General features: G+C 43.3%; 1 long non-coding RNA gene across 2 annotated transcripts; it reads left to right on the forward strand.

Annotated features, from left to right (window-relative positions):
• The first annotated feature begins 2,597 nt into the window (after window positions 1–2,597).
• On the forward strand, window positions 2,598–5,144 carry LOC311117711. 2 transcript variants are annotated; one of them, XR_014611705.1, is made up of 4 exons: window positions 2,598–3,365; window positions 3,481–3,540; window positions 3,843–4,139; window positions 4,278–5,144. It is a non-coding gene; the product is annotated as an uncharacterized lncRNA (long non-coding RNA). The 2 variants fall into 2 exon arrangements; XR_014611706.1 differs by having other exon boundaries at window positions 3,484–3,540.
• Window positions 5,145–12,022: the final 6,878 nt, after the last annotated feature.

Here is a 12,022-nt window from a genome sequence, read left to right on the forward strand (position 1 = left end):
CCCCAAAGGGGATTATGATAGACAGGTGGTAGGAATATATTGTGACTGAACTGAGTATGATCATTAGTTTACTAAATAGATATGATCTATATTATAAAACACTATATTTCTGAAATGTTATTGTTGTATTTCGTTGCAGACACCAAGTGACAAGATCCCAGCTCAACCTTCAGCAGACCCAGAAGTGAGACAGAGATCCACTTCATCCTTCCAATAGGTTATTACACATTTATTGTAGATCTTTTCTATTTAAATTAAATTGTTGTCTCAGTTCATTCCAATATATAAATTACATGGCTTTTTACTGTATTACAACCAACCTTTTGTGTAAAATGTTCACAATATCAAAATTCCCATCACTTGTTTCGATATCATAGCATAAACAAAATTAGCCCGACCATTTGTCAGAACTAACCACCCCTCAAAACATAAAATTAATCTTTATTCTCTCTAATGCCTATGTTTTTGTATTTTTGGGGCAATGTTTTTGCCCATTTAACATATTTCTTATCAATTTGCGTGATTTAATTTATATTGCAGTTGACCCATTTACATTACTTTTAAGGTTGTGAGCTTTCTTTGACATCAAAAGGATAACTCAAAGTCAGGAACCTTGACTCTAGATGCGTTCAGTCGTCATCTCCTCATTTTGTACTTAGTCTGTTCAAGGCGTAAATGTGTTTCAGATGACGTCCCGATATGGTATGACCCAACCAGAGTAGAGTGTGTGTGTTACACGGTCCTCATATTGTTGGTTAGCAGATATTGTACAGTTTTAACCATTTCTATAGAGTCTTGCTTGAAAACCCCAGATCCACATATTCATTTTTTCATTTATAGGTCATCTATAAAACAGTATTGTCAATTTCTTAACCCAAATTATTTTCACATACAGTATAATGTATAATATCCTAATTTACTGTGACGGTACTGTGTTATTAAAAACAAATATTTATTCTTCATAATTTCATTCAAGGCAAGCAAGTCCAGTGGAATTGTACCCTTCCAGTGTCCTACTGCAAAGCAGGTAAGAAAGCTGCATTCTTGTCATTAGATAAAATAGTTCATGTTCTTTGTTAACACATTGTGGTATTTTTGATGTGAGGAAACATTGTAGAAATTTGTACAGCTTAGAAAAAGCCGCCATCTGCAAAATCTGAGGCGCCGTCATGATCGTTGTGAGGATCGTTATGAGAAGAGATAGCTGAGAGACAGAGGTCTTTCAATCAGTTTACTAGAATACATTTTTCTCTGAGTATGTAGGTGTTATGCACAATGTGATGGTACTGTAGGGAGTATGATACCCTAGGTATTAATACATGTATAAAGTTATTGACAGAATTAGATGCTTTTTTTTCTTTCTTTTTTCAGACCTTGATGAATCTTCGGATGCTGCAGACTATCTTCCAGACTCATGTGGCAATTCCTCGGATGCTTCTATTATAAGTACTACAAGTTCTTGTAGTAAGGAATTTAAAACCACAGAAAAGAATCTCCACCACAAATTGTCAGAGAACAAACCATTAGGGAATGTTACAGCACACAGTGGGGATAGTACCACCAGTTCAGAGAAGCCAAGAACATTAAGTTATTCAAAGATGCGCAGCAATCCTTGTACTTCAGTAATAAGCTGCAGTGCCAATTCATCAGAGAACACATCACACCAGAAAAGCTCCATAAATGTCACACCTTTGTCAATAACAGCAAAAGGAAGCAAGTACAACAAGAAGCAATTTTGTCTTTATTGTAAAAAGGCCATTTATAAATTGGCAAGACACCTCGAATCCATCCACAGTGAAAAGCCTGATGTTGCAATGGCTTTCAGTTTTAATAAAGGATCCCGCAAAAGAAGAGAGTTGTTACGCTCTCTTAAGAAGAGATGAAACTTTGACCATAATACTGAAGTGGCAAGCTGTGGCACTGGAGAGATGGTTGCCTGTAAAAGACCTAGTAATGCAAAACCATCTGATGACTACCGTGACTGCAAATTTTGCGAAGGACTGTATGCAAGAAATTCCCTATGGAGACATGTGAGAAACTGCCCGAAGAAGTCTGTTGAGGGAGAGCCTCAAGTTGGGCGAAAACGGATTCAACTGCACTTACCAAGACCTGACTCAGTTAAGGAAACTGTTTGGAAGATTGCTTGTGAAATGAACCAGGATGACGTTTCCTCGGTTGTAAGGAGTGAAACTGAATTCCTTTGTATCGGCGAGTCACTGTTGAATTCCAGGAAACCATATGAGAGAAGGAATGACTACATACGCCAAAAAATTAGAGCGATGGCAAGACTATTGATAACGGCAAGGGCTATAACACCTTTGAAGAGCACCGAAGTCCTTGTTATGCCATGTAACTTTCCCCATGTGATACAGGCAGTAAGATATGTTGCTGGTTATGATGTTGAAAGCAACTCGTATAAAATCCCATCATTGGCTTTGAAATTGGGACACAGTTTAGCCAAAGTTGCAGGCATTATTCAATGCAATGCCATCACTGCAAATCGCCCTGCTGTTGCAGAGTCTGCAAAGCAATTTGCCACTTTACATCAGAAAAAGTGGACAGAGTCCATTTCAGCTACCGCATTGGGTACACTTCAACAAGCCAAATGGAATAAACCACAGGTTTGACCCTTTACAGAGGATGTGTCGGTGCTGCACACGTTTCTTGCTACTGAGCGTGCTAAGTGTATGAAGGACCTTGAGGAAGAACCCAACAGCAAAAGCTTTGGAAATCTTCCTAAAGTGACTTTGATGCAGGTAGTACTATTTAACAGAAGGAGGGAAGGGGAAGTTTCAAAAATGGAGCTTCAGTCTTTCACATCCAGGGATCTTACGGAGCTGAATCCAGACATTGTGAGGGGCCTTACTGACTTCGAGAGGAAGCTTGCAGAGCACTTTGAGAGAGTTGAGATTCGAGGTAAAAGGTCAAGAAAGGTTCCAGTGCTTCTAACCCCTGACATGATCACTGCTATGGACCTCCTCATGATAAGCAGAAAAGAGTGTCAAGTCCACAAAGAAAATGTGTACATGTTTACACAGCCAGGTGTCCTTTCCCATTACAGAGGCTCTGACTGCTTTCGCAAGTATTCAAACAATGTGGTGCAAAGAACCCAGAGGCACTCACCTCAACAAGATTGCGGAAACAAGTCGCCACTTTGTCCACACTACTAAACCTCAAAGAAAATGAAATGGATCAACTTGCCACCTTTCTAGGACATGACATCCGTGTCCATAGAGAATTCTATCGGCTTCCAGAGAGTACCCTGCAGTTCGCAAAAGTCAGCAAACTGTTGATAGCAATCGAAAAAGGAAGACTGCCTTACCTGCAGGGGAAAGGGCTGGATGACATTGAGGTCAATCCTGAAGGTAAAATTTTGTTTGAAATATAGTTTTTAGCCACTTCAAATATAACTATTATAAGTGTTGTTAGTCCTTAATTTAAATAATTGGCCGTAAATGTTTTTTACCCAACCATATGAAGTAGAAATGAGTGATGATGATTCCAGTGAAGAAACCATTGCTGACCTACATCAATGCAAAGGTATCCTGACTTGTATATATGTGGTAATATCTTTAAGTTATGTCACATAAATGCACATTTCTGTGGGGATTATCGAAATGATCCTCTATCTGTTTTTTAACAATCACATTGGTGGTGATAAGTAATTCCACATTTATGGATTTGCAATCAGTTTATGTTTATATCTCAAATATCAGTTAATATCTAATGTAGAATTGCATATTGCCTGACATTGAGGTTGTTTACAGTGAATAATACAAGCAAGCAAACGTATTGTCATGAAGCTCATAGAACATAATCACATTCATTATTACTTTGCAAAGGCTCAACAACAGAGACTTCTAGGGACCAGACACTTCTGAGGCAAACACCAGAGTCAACCACCCTGGACAACATGGAGGGCACTTCTGAGTCAACCACCCTGGACAACATGGAGGGCACTTCTGAGTCAACCACCCTGGACAACATGGAGGGCACTTCTGAGTCAACCACCCTGGACAACATGAAGGGCACTCCTGAGTCAACCACCTTGGATAACGTACACATGAGCAACACACAACCAAGACATGGTAAAATAGTCACATCCCAAGCATCCTCAAAGTGCTCCAAAGGAAAGCAAGGTTAGTAAGCATTTTGTATTCACATGTATTGATAACATCATATAACTACTAACTAGAATCCTTTGTATCATATCCTCCATTTGTCACTTTAGCAGAGCTCATTGTTAATCAGTTGTATTTTGTTTCCATTTATGAAAGCTGTGAAGGTGAGAAGCAAGTGGACAGGTGATGAAGTGAAAGCTGTTGAGCGGCATTTGCTTAATTTCATAACAAGCTGCAGAATACCAGGTAAAAAGGACTGTGACTCCTGCCTCCAAGCAGAGCCAGTAGCTCTGAAAGACAGAGACTGGGTTGCTATCAAATACTACATCCACAACAGAAATGTAGCATTAAAAAGGAAGATGAATAGATAGAACTAGAGCATGCCAACTGTAGCTCAGGTACCATTCAATTCCAATTTCAATCAGCTTCTCCTCAGATAGTGTTAATATCTGTGGGTTTCATGTTCATATTATTTTATTTTCCTTAAATGATTTATATTGTTGGTTCTTGTACAAACATGCCACATAGGCTCGACTGTAGATCCCACATGTTTGTATGTTTATGTATAATTGAGGGCTATTAATGAGCATATGTTTGCTACTTATGGTCACATTTTTTTGGGATAACAGTTGATGATATATGTTAATACTCTGCTCTCATTGACAGGGAAAAGAGATAAACAGTACTTAAAGGGATTGTTATTGTTCCTAAGTTTTCAGAAGCACTTTGTTCTTAACCACAAGTTGTTGAATGTGGCAAGGTGTTTAAATTACTGTTAAACTATTACCATTTCAATGGGTGCTTGTAACAGGCCTTGTGTATGGTAACTTGCACTATGTAACTATGATGTAAATCCCTATGTTATTTAGACAGGTTAGCTGAATGTACACTGTCATGTTTCATAGAAGCTGGATGCTTTAATAGAGAGTTTCTCATTCATTTCAAACATGCCATTTCTACTGCCTTGTGCATAGCAGGGAAGGAGGCAAAGTGTAGGTGGTCTATTCTGGGTGTTCAATTGATTTGTTATTTTGCATATTTTCGCTGGCACTCAATAAAAGTAAGGCATAAAGTGTTCCCTCTTTTTTTACATGAATATTGACTGCAAATGTATTGTTATAAATAACAATAATATGACTTAAACAGTAGACTGAGAATATATGTATATTATATACTATATATTTTACCTCTTGGGGATGTTATTCGAAAACATAATGTTAACTTTCACTGCTATGCGGATGACACACAGCTGTACATTTCAATGAAGCATGGTGAAGCCCCAAAATTGCCCTCGCTAGAAGCCTGTGTTTCAGACATAAGGAAGTGGATGGCTGAAAACTTTTTACTTTTAAACTCGGACAAAACAGAGATGCTTGTTCTAGGTCCCAAGAAACAAAGAGATCTTCTGTTAAATCTGACAATTCATCTTGATGGTTGTAAAGTCGTCTCAAATAAAACTGTGAAGGACCTAGGCGTTACTCTTGACCCTGATCTCTCTTTTGACGAACATATCAAGACTGTTTCAAGGACAGCTTTTTTCCATCTACGTAACATTGCAAAAATCAGAAATGTTCTGTCCAAAAATGATGCAGAAAAATTAATCCATGCATTTGTTACTTCTAGATTAGACTACTGCAATGCTCTATTTTCCGGCTACCCGGATAAAGCACTAAATAAACTTCAGTTAGTGCTAAATACGGCTGCTAGAATCCTGACTAGAACCAAGAAATTTGATCATATTACTCCAGTGCTAGCTTCCCTACACTGGCTTCCTGTTAAGGCAAGGGCTGATTTCAAGGTTTTACTGTTAACCTATAAAGCGTTACATGGGCTTGCTCCTACCTATCTTTCCGAGTTGGTCCTGCCGTACATACCAATACGTACGCTACGGTCACAAGACGCAGGCCTCCTAATTGTCCCTAGAATTTCTAAGCAAACAGCGGGAGGCAGGGCTTTCTCCTATAGATCTCCATTTTTATGGAACAGTCTGCCTACCCATGTGAGAGACGCAGACTCGGTCTCAACCTTTAAGTCTTTACTGAAGACTTATCTCTTCAGTAGGTCATATGATTGAGTGTAGTCTGGCCCAGGAGTGTGAAGGTGAACGGAAAGGCTGGAGCAACGAACAGCCCTTGCTGTCTCTGCCAGGCCGGTTCCCCTCTCCACTGGGGTTCTCTGCCTCTAACCCTGTTGCAGGGGCTGAGTCACTGGCCTGCTGGTGCTCTTTCATGCCGTCCCTGGGAGGGGTGCGTCACTTGAGTGGGTTGAGTTACTGACGTGATCTTCCTGTCTGGGTTGGCGCCCCCCCCCCCCCTTGGTTTGTGCTGTGGTGGAGACCTCTGTGGGCTATACTCGGCCTTGTCTCAGGATTGTAAGTTGGTGGTTGGGGATATCCCTCTAGTGGTGCGGGGGCTGTGCTTTGGCGGAGTGGGTGGGGTTATATCCTTCCTGTTTGGCCCTGTCCGGGGGTTTCTTCGGATGGGGCCACAGTGTCTCCGGACCGCTCCTGTCTCAGCCTCCAGTATTTATGCTGCAGTAGTTTATGTGTCGGGGGGCTGGGGTTAGTTGGTTATACCTGGAGTACTTCTCCTGTCTTATCCAGTGTCCTGTGTGAATTTAAGTATGCTCTCTCTAATTCTCTCGTTCTCTCTTTCTCTCTGAGAACCTGAGCCCTAGGACCATACGTCAGGACTACCGGGCATGATGACACCCTGCTGCCCCCAGTCCGCCTGGCCTTGCTGCTATTCCAGTTTCAACTGTTCTGCCTGCGGCTACGAAACCCCTACCTGTCCCAGACCTGCTGTTTTCAACTCTAAATGATCGGCTATGAAAAGCCAACTGAGAGACCTGAGCCCTAGGACCATACGTCGGGACTACCGGCCGTGGTGACTCCTTGCTATCCCCAGTCCGCCTGGCCTTGCTGCTATTCCAGTTTAAACTGTTCTGCCTGCGGTTATGGAACCCCTACCTGTCCCAGACCTGCTGTTTTAAACTCTAATGATCGGCTATGAAAAGCCAACTGAGATTTATTCCTGATTATTATTTGACCATGCTTGTCACTTATGAACATTTTTGAACATCTTGGCATGGTTCTGTTACAATCTCCACCCGGCACAGCCAGAAGAGGACTGGCCACCCCTCATAGCCTGGTTCCTCTCTAGGTTTCTTCCTAGGTTTTGCCTTTCTAGGGAGTTTTTCCTAGCCACCGTGCTTCTACACCTGCATTACTAGCTGTTTGGGGTTTTAGGCTGGGTTTCTGTACAGCACTTCGAGATATTAGCTGATGTAAGAAGGGCTATATAAAATAAAATTGATTGATTGATATTATATTTATGAGCTATGTGAACATGGATAGGCATTTCTGTTGAAGGTTACCTATCTGGTGAGCATGATTATTATAATATTTTTTTAAAAGCTTTAGTTAAGTATTGTACACCTATGATTCTTATGCAGACATTTCAACATGTAACCGGAACCACGTTCAAATACAGACCCTATTTACAGGTTCTTCATAAGTCACATAAACCTGAAAATCAGTGTGTATCTATGGGCTGCTGTTGCTATGGGCCTTATATGTCACATGAACCCGAAAAAGTCCTCATATATACTATTAAAATCAGGTCTGAACAAAATATAGCCCTAGACAAAATCTCAACAGATGGATGTATTCCTAGAATCATGGGACCAAACTATTCTGATTCCCAGGTCTCTTGGACCTTGGGAAAGGCATGTCCCAATATGTCACATTTTTGTCATAAGTCCTGATATTGTCTATAAACACGTATGTGTGTGTGTGTGTGTGTTTGTGTGTCCAGTGTGTGTGTGTGTCCAGCGTGTGTGTGTGTCCAATGTGTGTGTGTGTGTCCAGTGTGTGTGTGTGTGTCCAGTGTGTGTGTGTGTGTGTGTGTTTTGTGTGTGTGTCCAGTGTGTGTGTGTGTCCAGTGTGTGTGTGTGTGTGTTTGTCCAGTGTGTGTGTGTGTGTGTGTGTCCAGTGTGTGTGTGTGTGTGTTTGTGTGTGTCCAGTGTGTGTGTGTGTGTGTCCAGTATGTGTGTGTCCAGTGTGTGTGTTTGTCCAGTGTGTGTGTGTGTGTGTGTGTTTTTGTGTGTGTGTCCAGTGTGTGTGTGTGTCCAGTGTGTGTGTGTGTGTGTTTGTCCAGTGTGTGTGTGTGTGTGTGTGTCCAGTGTGTGTGTGTGTGTGTTTGTGTGTGTCCAGTGTGTGTGTGTGTGTGTCCAGTATGTGTGTGTCCAGTGTGTGTGTGTGTGTGTGTGTCCAGTGTATGTGTGTGTGTGTGTCTGGTGTGTGTGTGTGTGTGTGTGGGTCCAGTGTGAGTGTGTCCAGTGTGTGTGTTTGTCCAGTGTGTGTGTATGTGTGTTTGTGTGTGTGTGTCCAGTGTGTGTGTGTGTCCAGTGTGTGTGTGTGTCCAGTGTGTGTGTGTGTGTGTGTGTGTGTGTACAGTGTGTGTGTGTCCAGTGTGTGTGTGTGTTTATTTGTACAGTGTGTGTGTGTGTCCAGTGTGAGTGTGTCCAGTGTGTGTGTTTGTCCAGTGTGTATGTGTGTGTGTGTGTGTTTGTGTGTGTCCATTGTGTGTGTGTGTGTGTTTGTGTGTGTCCAGTGTGTGTCCAGTGTGTGTGTTTGTCCAGTGTGTGTGTGTCCAGTGTGTGTGTGTGTGTTTGTGTGTGTCCAGTGTGTGTGTGTGTGTCCAGTGTGTGTGTGTGTGTGTGTGTGTGTATGTGTCTAGTGTGTGTATGTGTGTGTGTGTGTGTCCAGTGTATGTGTGTGTGTGTGTGTCTGGTGTGTGTGTGTGTGTCTGGTGTGTGTGTGTGTGGGTCCAGTGTGTGTGTGTGGGTCCAGTGTGTGTGTTTGTCCAGTGTGTGTGTGTCCAGTGTGTGTGTGTGTGTCCAGTGTGTGTGTTCAGTGTGTGTGTGTTCAGTGTGTGTGTGTGTGTGTGTACAGTGTGTGTGTGTCCAGTATGTATGTGTGTAGGTCCAGTGTGAGTGTGTCCAGTGTGTGTGTGTGTCCAGTGTGTGTGTTCAGTGTGCGTGTTTGTGTGTCCAGTGTGTGTGTGTGTCCAGTGTGTGTGTTTGTCCAGTGTGTGTGTGTGTCCAGTGTGTGTGTTCAGTGTGTGTGTGTCCAGTGTGTGTGTTCAGTGTGTATGTGTGTCCAGTGTGTATGTGTGTATGTCCAGTGTGAGTGTGTCCAGTGTGTGTGTTTGTCCAGTGTGTATCCAGTGTGTGTCCAGTGTGTGTGTTTGTCCAGTGTGTGTGTGTGTGTGTGGTTGTGTGTGTGTGTGTGTGTCCAGTGTGTGTGTGTGTGTGTGTGTCTAGTGTGTGTGTCTAGTATGTGTATGTGTGTGTGTGTGTGTCCAGTGTGTGTCTAGTGTGTGTATGTGTGTGTGTGTGTGTCCAGTTTATGTGTGTGTGTGTGTCTGGTGTGTGTGTGTGTGTGTCCAGTGTGTATGTGTGTGTGGGTCCAGTGTGAGTGTGTCCAGTGTGTGTGTTTGTCCAGTGTGTGTGTGCGTGTTTGTGTGTCCAGTGTGTGTGTGTGTCCAGTGTGTGTGTGTGTCCAGTGTGTGTGTGTGTGTGTACAGTGTGTGTGTGTGTATTTGTACAGTGTGTGTGCGTGTATGTGCAGTGTGAGTGTGTTTAGTGTGTGTGTTTGTCCAGTGTGTGTGTGTGTGTGTGTGTGTGTGTTTGTGTGTGTCCATTGTGTGTGTCCAGTGTGTGTGTTTGTCCAGTGTGTGTGTGTGTGTGTGTCCAGTGTGTGTGTTTGTGTGTGTCCAGTGTGTGTGTGTGTGTCCAGTGTGTGTGTGTCCAGTGTGTGTGTGTGTGTGTGTGTGTGTGTCTAGTGTGTGTATGTGTGCGTGTGTGTATGTGTGTGTGTCCAGTGTGTGTGTGTGTGTGGGTCCAGTGTGAGTGTGTCCAGTGTGTGTTTGTCCAGTGTGTGTGTGTGTGTGTGTGTGTTTGTGTGTCCAGTGTGTGTGTGTGTCCAGCGTGTGTGTGTGTCCAATGTGTGTGTGTGTGTGTCCAGTGTGTGTGTGTGTGTCCAGTGTGTGTGTGTGTGTCTCCAGTGTTTGAGTTTGTCCAGTGTGTATCCAGTGTGTGTCCAGTGTGTGTGTTTGTCCAGTGTGTGTGTGTGTGTGTGTGTGTTTGTGTGTGTGTGTGTGTCCAGTGTGTGTGTGTGTCCAGTGTGTGTCTAGTGTGTGTATGTGTGTGTGTGTGTGTGTGTCCAGTGTGTGTCTAGTGTGTGTATGTGTGTGTGTGTGTGTGTGTCCAGTGTATGTGTGTGTGTGTGTCTGGTGTGTGTGTGTGTGTCCAGTGTGTATGTGTGTGTGGGTCCAGTGTGAGTGTGTCCAGTGTGTGTGTTTGTCCAGTGTGTGTGTGCGTGTTTGTGTGTCCAGTGTGTGTGTGTGTTCAGTGTGTGTGTGTGTGTGTGTGTGTGTGTGTGTACAGTGTGTGTGTGTGTGTATTTGTACAGTGTGTGTGTGTGTATGTGCAGTGTGAGTGTGTTTAGTGTGTGTGTTTGTCCAGTGTGTGTGTGTTTGTCCAGTGTGTGTGTGTGTGTGTGTCCAGTGTGTGTGTTTGTGTGTGTCCAGTGTGTGTGTGTGTCCAGTGTGTGTGTGTGTGTGTGTGTGTATGTGTGTGTGTCCAGTGTGTGTGTGTGTGGGTCCAGTGTGAGTGTGTCCAGTGTGTGTGTGTCCAGTGTGTGTGTGTGTCCAGCGTGTGTGTGTGTCCAGTGTGTGTGTGTGTGTCCAGTGTGTGTGTGTGTGTCCACTGTGTGTGTGTGTCCAGTGTGTGTGTGTGTGTCCAGTGTTTGTGTTTGTCCAGTGTTTGTGTGTGTTTGTGTCCAGTGTGTGTGTTTGTGTGTGTCCAGTGTGTGTGTTTGTGTGTGTCCGTGTGTGTGTTCAGTGTGTGTGTGTGTGTGTGTGTGTACAGTGTGTGTGTGTGTGTACAGTGTGTGTGTGTCCAGTGTGTGTGTTCCCAGTGTGTGTGTGTGTGTGTCAGTGTTACCATGGTTATTATTTACAGGGACACTGAGGAGTCAACACCATAAACCCTAAACCCTGGATAGAGGGGCTCAGTGAATGTGGAGTGGAATGTGTACAGGTGGGTCAGTGTGTCAGAGGAGACTCTGTAGAAGGACAGAGTGCCGGCTGGCCAGTCCAGATACACTCCTACTCTGTGGGAGCTGGAGGAGGGGACGTCTATGGTAGTGGACTTATTATTGTGCCTGGCAGAGTAACTGTTGTCAGAGCAGACCAGACTCCAGGACTTGTCATTGTATCCAATCACACAGTCATCACCCCTTCCTCTCCTGCTGATTCCTTTATATGTCACTCCTATACCAGCCTCTCTCCCACTCCACTCTACCTCCCAGTAACAGCGCCCAGTCAGACCCTCTCTACACAGCACCTGTTCCCAGTACTCAAATCTCTCTGGGTGATCAGGATACGGCTGCTCCTCTCTCCTACGTGTCACCTTTCTGTTCTCCTCAGACAGAGAGAGGAGTCTGTTTACTGTGTTTAGGTCCAGTGTGAGATCACAGACATCTGATGGATGAAACCAGACACAATATTAGAAATCATCATTATTCACATTAGAATGTTAACTCACTTTTCACTAATTCATTTAATGTAGATGTTTCTAGGTATCAAAAGGAGAAGTTAAGGTAACTTGAGACTTGTTGAATGATCATATGTTATACTGTATGGTAATATAAAACACACTTATTCCCATTAATTACACACACACACACACACACACACACACATCCTGAACACACACACACACACACTGGAAACACACCCTGAACACACACAAACAGACTGGACACACACACACACACACACACTGGACACACACACACACACACACACACACACACACACATTTCTAACGTAACA

This window comes from Coregonus lavaretus (genome assembly GCF_964263955.1).
Source record: "Coregonus lavaretus genome assembly, contig: HAP1_SCAFFOLD_925, whole genome shotgun sequence".
Taxonomy (NCBI): domain Eukaryota; kingdom Metazoa; phylum Chordata; class Actinopteri; order Salmoniformes; family Salmonidae; genus Coregonus; species Coregonus lavaretus.